Source organism: Portunus trituberculatus, chromosome 44 (assembly GCF_017591435.1).
Source record: "Portunus trituberculatus isolate SZX2019 chromosome 44, ASM1759143v1, whole genome shotgun sequence".
Taxonomy (NCBI): Eukaryota; Metazoa; Arthropoda; class Malacostraca; order Decapoda; family Portunidae; genus Portunus; species Portunus trituberculatus.
This window is the reverse complement of record NC_059298.1, coordinates 20,670,274-20,677,121: the sequence shown is the minus strand read 5'-3', so window position 1 is coordinate 20,677,121 and position 6,848 is coordinate 20,670,274. Positions and strand designations below refer to the sequence as shown.

At 33.8% G+C, this 6,848-nt stretch overlaps 1 long non-coding RNA gene across 1 annotated transcript; it reads left to right on the top strand.

Annotated features, from left to right (window-relative positions):
* Positions 1-6,109: 6,109 nt before the first annotated feature.
* Positions 6,110-6,578, top strand: LOC123518682. The gene is made up of 3 exons (XR_006678864.1): positions 6,110-6,177; positions 6,304-6,373; positions 6,543-6,578. It is a non-coding gene; the product is annotated as an uncharacterized LOC123518682 (long non-coding RNA).
* Positions 6,579-6,848: the final 270 nt, after the last annotated feature.

Genomic DNA, 6,848 nt, shown 5'->3' with positions numbered 1-6,848 from the left:
ACCATGAAAACTCAACTGACCTTGTTGTGAATGCCATTAAAGATAATCTGCACATCAATTTAAATCATGCTGACATCAATGTTGCTCACAGGTTAGGTTCAAAAAATCAAAACAAAGTGAGACCAGTAATTGTAAAGCTGCTGAATAGATCAAAGAAATCAGAAATAATGGATGCCTGTGTAAAGGTCAAACCTAGCCTCTATGTTAATGAAAGTCTAACTCCAAAACGACGCAACATCTTCAATACAGTTTGGGGTATCAGGAAAAAAACAGGAGCTTTTCCAACAGTGCTACACGAGGGATGGAAAGATCTTTGTTAAATTAAAACATCTACCCAAAACACATGATAACCACGAACAGTCCTTGAACATTTTCCTAGATAAATATCCTGTTCTGACCCAGTCTTAATTTGTGCTTTCAACATGTTGCAATATTCTTACCAAACATCCTAGAAATCTTTATATAAATTTATTTGTTTTCCTTCCATATGTGAATATATTTTAAATGTCTCAGATCCCATTCATGTCTTCAACTTATTATTATTATTTATATTAGCTTGTTCTAGATCTCATCTTATGAAACTTTATTTATTATCTATTACTTTGCCAATATCTTGAGTATATATATACATATGTGTGTGTGTGTGTGTATATATATATATATGTATGTATATATATATATATATATATATATATATATATATATATATATATATATATATATATATATATATATATGTGTATATATATAGTTATATCAACTAGATCCTTTTGATCACCATATCCTGTAAATATTTTGCAATCTTACTTTACACCCTTCCTATGACATACCTGGTAAGCCTTTAAATTTATTTTTATTTAATTTTAATTTTTATTATGTATTTCCTTATTTTTTAATTACTTTTTATCTCAATTCTCTACCTTTCATATCCTTCCTTGCCTCTCCTTACACTCCCTCCTCCTCTCTGCTATTCCTACTTGTTCCCTTTCCTGCTAGCCTTCCTTTAATTCTTTCTATATTATGAACTTTACTAGTGAGAATCTCCTCAATACACTTTTCAATGACTTAGAAAACAATCATGAATCTGATAGCATTGGCATAGAAATAATAAATTCCATGTACTTGTCTCTTGAGTTAGATGATATCTGTAATTATCATGACCTTACCTCATACAAGAATGTTATACCAAGAAATAGCACTGATTATATCAATGTTCTCCATATAAATGCCCGCTCACTAAACAAAAATTATGACCATGTAATCTCCTTTATCAAATCTCTTCCCAAACTCCCTGATGTCCTATGTATAAGTGAAACCTGGCTCAATGCAAATAATGTTCACCTTCATGAAATTGATGGCTATAAGTCATATCATGTTCACAGGCCTATTAACTCTTCAGGTGGGGGTGTTGCAATCTATGTAAATATTGACCTACAAAGTGAAATTATTAAGGATTTTTGCATGTGTGACGAAAATGCTGAGTTATGTAGTGTGAGAATTACTCACCTTCTACCTCCTATTCTGTTTCTTGTATTTACAGACCAAATAGTAAACATGCTAAAGTAAATGAATTTAATGCATATATTGATACTCTTCTTTCTAATAACTTTTTCACAAACAATAGGAATATACTCACAGGTGACTTCAATATAAACCTTCTTGAACATGTGTCACACCCTCCTACTAACGCTTTTATTACAACTATGCAATCTAACAATTACTTCCCACATATATCTCGACCAACGAGATTTCCAGACATTAATGCAACTGCAGTCTCGTCTTTACTGGATCACATCTGGACAAACTTCAGAGGTAATTTCCTAAATTCTATGAATATTCCCATAGTGACAGGAAATGACATAGTAAAAGCTATTTCAGCTTTAAAAAATAAGAAATGCACTGCTGATGAAATACCTGTGAAAATAATCAAAGAGAACAAAAATTTTCTAGCAGAACCAGTCTCAAAATTATTCAATGATTCAATCAAAGATGGAGTTTTCCCTAATAGATTCAAGCTGGCAAAAATTATCCTATCCATAAATCAGGAAGTAAAACAATATCTCAAATTACCACCAATTTCTATTTTACCAGTGTTCTCTAAAATCTTTGAAATCATTATGAAAAACTTTCTCATGAACTACCTCAATAAACAAAGAATCTTGAATAATAGGCAATTTGGTTTTCGCCCTGGACTAAATACTTTTGATGCTATAAATGTGTTTACCTCAGACCTATAGATGCTTTAAATAACCATAAGTCTATAATATCCATTTTCATTGATTTCAGCAAAGCTTTCGACACAGTTGAAAACATTCTAATAGACAAATTACGACTATGGTATTCGCGGTTGTGTGGAAAATTGGTTCATATCATACTTAACTGGCCGATCTCATTTACATTCTACAATAACTCGAAATCTACCATCAAACCTATACATCTTGGTGTGACAAGGTAGCATCTTAGGATTCTTTTCTATTATATATCAACGATATCAGAATGCCTCTACTGCTTTAAACACAATACAGTTTGAATGACTCCACCTTGTACTTGATTGGTGATAATCCCACTGAAATCTACAGAGCCAACCTAGAATTATCTGCCTTTTCTGAATGGTGTCTTGCAAATCGCCTAACAATTAACACAGCTAAAACTTTCTATATATTTACAAATAACCACCAAATACCAACCCTTACCCAGACTTACCATATTAGACAAAGATATCACTCAAGTTTCTAAGACAAAATTTCTCGGTGTCACATTTGACAATAATCTTACTTTTAAATATCACATATCAAACCTTTGCCTAAAATTATCTCGATCAATAGCTTTATTACTGAAAATAAAAAAATTTGTACCAGTGGAAATTATGAAAATCATGTATTATGCCCATATATTCACACACTTAACCTACTGTAATCCAATTTGGTCCACTACCTACCCATGTCATCTGCATAATCTAAACATCCTCCATAAAAAAATAATTAGAATCATGACAAATAGTGACTTCCTAAACACACCTCCACTCTTTAAATCCCTGAAAATCCTTCAACTCTCTGATTTATCGAACTTTATCACAGCGATATGTTCAAACTGATAAATTCCAACAGTAACAGTACTCTGACCCAAACTCATAAACACCACACGCTACAGACATTCACTACAGATTCCTCATCATAACAACTCTCTACCAACACTCTCTAATGTTCAAAGGTCCCAAAATATGGAATAGCACTCCAACACACGTAAAAAAAAACAATAAGCGTAAACATCTTTAAGAGAAAACTAAAAAAATATTTATTGTCTCAATACTGACACATCTTGTAATTCAATTCCTTTAAATTTCTGCCTTTCAGTCTTTTGTTAAGTAGACCATATTTATTTTGTTTCCTGGTATTGTAACCAAATAGCTTATTTGTTTTTTTATGATAAGATTCCATTTCAATTTTCTCTTTATTTCTCATGTAAAATTATGATTTTTTTTTTTTCCCCCTACCTTCCTGTTCTTGCAAAGTTAGTTATCCCTAAATCTTTTGTTATTGCAATACAATTTTTTTTCATTATCTTCAGTTAGATTTTTAGTTTAGTTTTATTTTAGATTTATATTACAGTATTAGTAGATATTAAGTGTGCCCAAAAGCTTGTGCTTAATAAGGGGCTGTTTGTCTTTAAAATATTTGTACCATAAGCTTATAAATGTATTACAGACAAGCATAATAAAGTGTTTAAAGTGTTTAAAGTGTTTAGTGTAGGAAATTTTAATTGTAATTAGGTGGATTGGGAAAATCTAGTAAGTGGTGTTGAAGAGGAAGCATGGGGGAGAGAGATTTCTTAATCTAATGATGGAAAATATGATGGAACAGAGGGTGAAGGAAAATACTAGATATAGAGGAGATGATGAACCGGCTAGACTGGATTTGGTGTTAACAAGAGAAGTGTACCTATGTGGAGATATACAATACAAGTGTCCTTTGGGAAAGAGTGATCATGTGGTTATGGAAATGCATATAGCAACAACACAGCGAAGGAAGGACGAGACATACAGGAGTGGTAGATTAAATTATAGAAAGATGGACACAGAAAGTTTGAAAAATTATTTCAGAAAATTAGATTGGGAGATGTTACAAATCAGAGAAGTGCAAAAGAAATATGAGATTTTTATGACATATTATAAAGAAGGAGTTATGAAATTTGTACCAAAGTATAAACCGAGAGAGGAAAGAAGAAAGGATTGGTTTAATGCAACTTGTGTTAAGGCTAAGGAAAAGAGAGATGTGGCTTGGAAAAGATGGAAAAGAGCAGGAATATACTAAATAAGGAGAATTATAGAGTGGCGAGAAATGAGTATGTGAGGGTAAGGAGGAGGAAGAAAGAAAATTTGAAAAGATATTGTAGACAAGAGTAAGGAACATCCAAAATTGTTTTACAGGTTCATAAATGGTAAACTTAAAAAGAGAGAGTCCATTGAAAGATTAAAAGGAGATCAAGGGATAGTAGATGACCCTAAAAATATAGCGAAATTGCTAAATAATAGGTTTCAGCAAGTATTTACTGAAGAAACAATGTTTGTAAAGCCTCAGAATGTACAAGGAAATGTGCACATGGATGACATTAAGATACCTAAAAGGAGTTATATAAAATGTTGGAGGAACTTAAAGATGATAAAGCGATGGGACCAGATGAAGTTTTAGGAAAATTATTGAAGGAGTGTAGAGAAGAATTGATTGATCCATTATATGATATTATAAGGTGTTCATTAGAAACAGGGGAAGTACCAGTAGAGTGGAAGAGAGCTGAAGTGGTGCCCATTTATAAGGGAGGCAGTAAGGAAGAGCCTCTTAACTATAGACCTGTGTCTTTAACAAGTGTGGTCGGTAAGATTTGTGAGAGGGTGATAAAGAAATATTGGATACGGTTCCTGGAGGATCATAAGTTATTATCGGATCATCAATTTGACTTCAGGAAAGGGAGGTCATGTGTAACAAATCTACTGAGCTTTTATTCAAGAGTGGTTGACAAAATACAGGTGAGAGAGGGATGGATGGACTGTGTATATTTGGATTTAAAGAAAGCTTTTGACAAGGTACCTCACATGAGACTGTTATGGAAATTAGAGATTTATGGAGGACTGAAAGGAAAAGTGTTAAAGTGGATGGAAAACTACTTGAGCTGGAGGGAGATGAGAACGGTAATAAGGGATGCAAAGTCGGACTGGTTGATGGTGGAGAGTGGAGTCCCACAAGGCTCAGTGCTGGCACCAATACTTTTCCTTGTATATATTAATGACATGCCAGAGGAGTAAACAGTTATATTAATTTGTTTGCGGATGATGCGAAGTTGTGTAGGTGTGAAGAGTGAAGAAGATTGTGAAATTTTACAGGCAGACCTGGATAAGATTTGGGAGTGGAGCAAGAGGTGGCAAATGGAATTTAATCTGAGCAAAAGTCATGAGATGGAGATGGGGAAGAGTGGAAGACAGCCAAGAGGGTCATATAAGATGGGTGAAGAAGTAGTGTTGAAAAAGGTGGAAAAGGAAAAGGATTTGGGAGTGATAATACAAGACCATGGGCAGTTTGAGGCTCATATTGATAAGATGTTTGGAGAAACGTATAATTTGATAAAAAATATTGGGTTAGCCTTCCATTATATGGATAAAGATATGATGAAGAAATTAATTAGTATGGTAATTAGACCAAGATTGGAATATGCTGGAGTGGTTTGGTCCCCTTATAAAAAGAAGCATATAAGGAAGTTGGAGAGATTGCAGAGAATGGCAACAAAAATGGTTCCAGAACTGGCAGAAATGACTGTAATATGATTCTCATCATATTAGAATTATAATGTCATTGTTGGCACCTTTGAATGTGGAGCGGGCAGTGTGTGTCGCTGTCATTGGTTGGAAAGAGGTGTAGACACGGGTTGTATTCCAGTTACTGTATAATTGTTATTGGCGTATATGACAAGAATTGTAATTATTATTGAGATACATATATTGTTTTCTTACTTATTAACAAGTTTGGTATTGGTTAGTAATGTGTATTTGTTTGTCAAGAGGAAGTTTTCTTTTAGGGTCTGTGTATGAACACGGATATATATTATACCGCACTCAGGGTGTAGGGGTAAGGTAGGCAGAGGTACAGTTGGTGCCTGTCAGGGGTGAGTGGCGGTTGTTTGACTGAGGTGAGTTTTGTGATAACATTATTTCTCTGATTTGTTTGACTTATGTTATGCCGCTGATTGTGCATATTGGTTGGTGTTATATTAAATGCGGTGCTGATAGGAGGATTTGATTATGTAACTTTGCAGCATAGTTGGGGTAATGCTGTAATCAGACATGTGGTGAAGTCTGCCTTGGCTGATGATGGGCGGTCATTTTGTGAGTACTATTTTATATGTATCGTGTGTCATTGCAATAGTGAATAATAGAATGGGATATGTGTTCATCTTATGTTTATTCTTCTGTTTACTGGGTGAAGTTACAAGATATTGAAGGGAGTTACATGATATTGAGGTATGCTGTGTTTATGTTGACATTAAATTTGCAGGCTGAATCAATCAATAAATCAAGATACAGCAAGTCAGCCCAATCATAGTCATTATCCTACACTACAATGACCTATGAGGAGAGATTAAAAGAAATGAATTTGCCTACCTTGGAACAAAGAAGAGAAAGGAGATTTAATACAGGTTTATAAACTGCTGAATGGACTGGATGAAGTGGATAATGAGCAAATGATGTTGAGAGAGGAAAACTTAAGTAGAACTACAAGATCGCATAGTAAAAAGATAGCCAAGGGAATATGCTTGAAGGATGTGAAAAAATATAGTTTCCCACAAAGATGTGTGGTGTG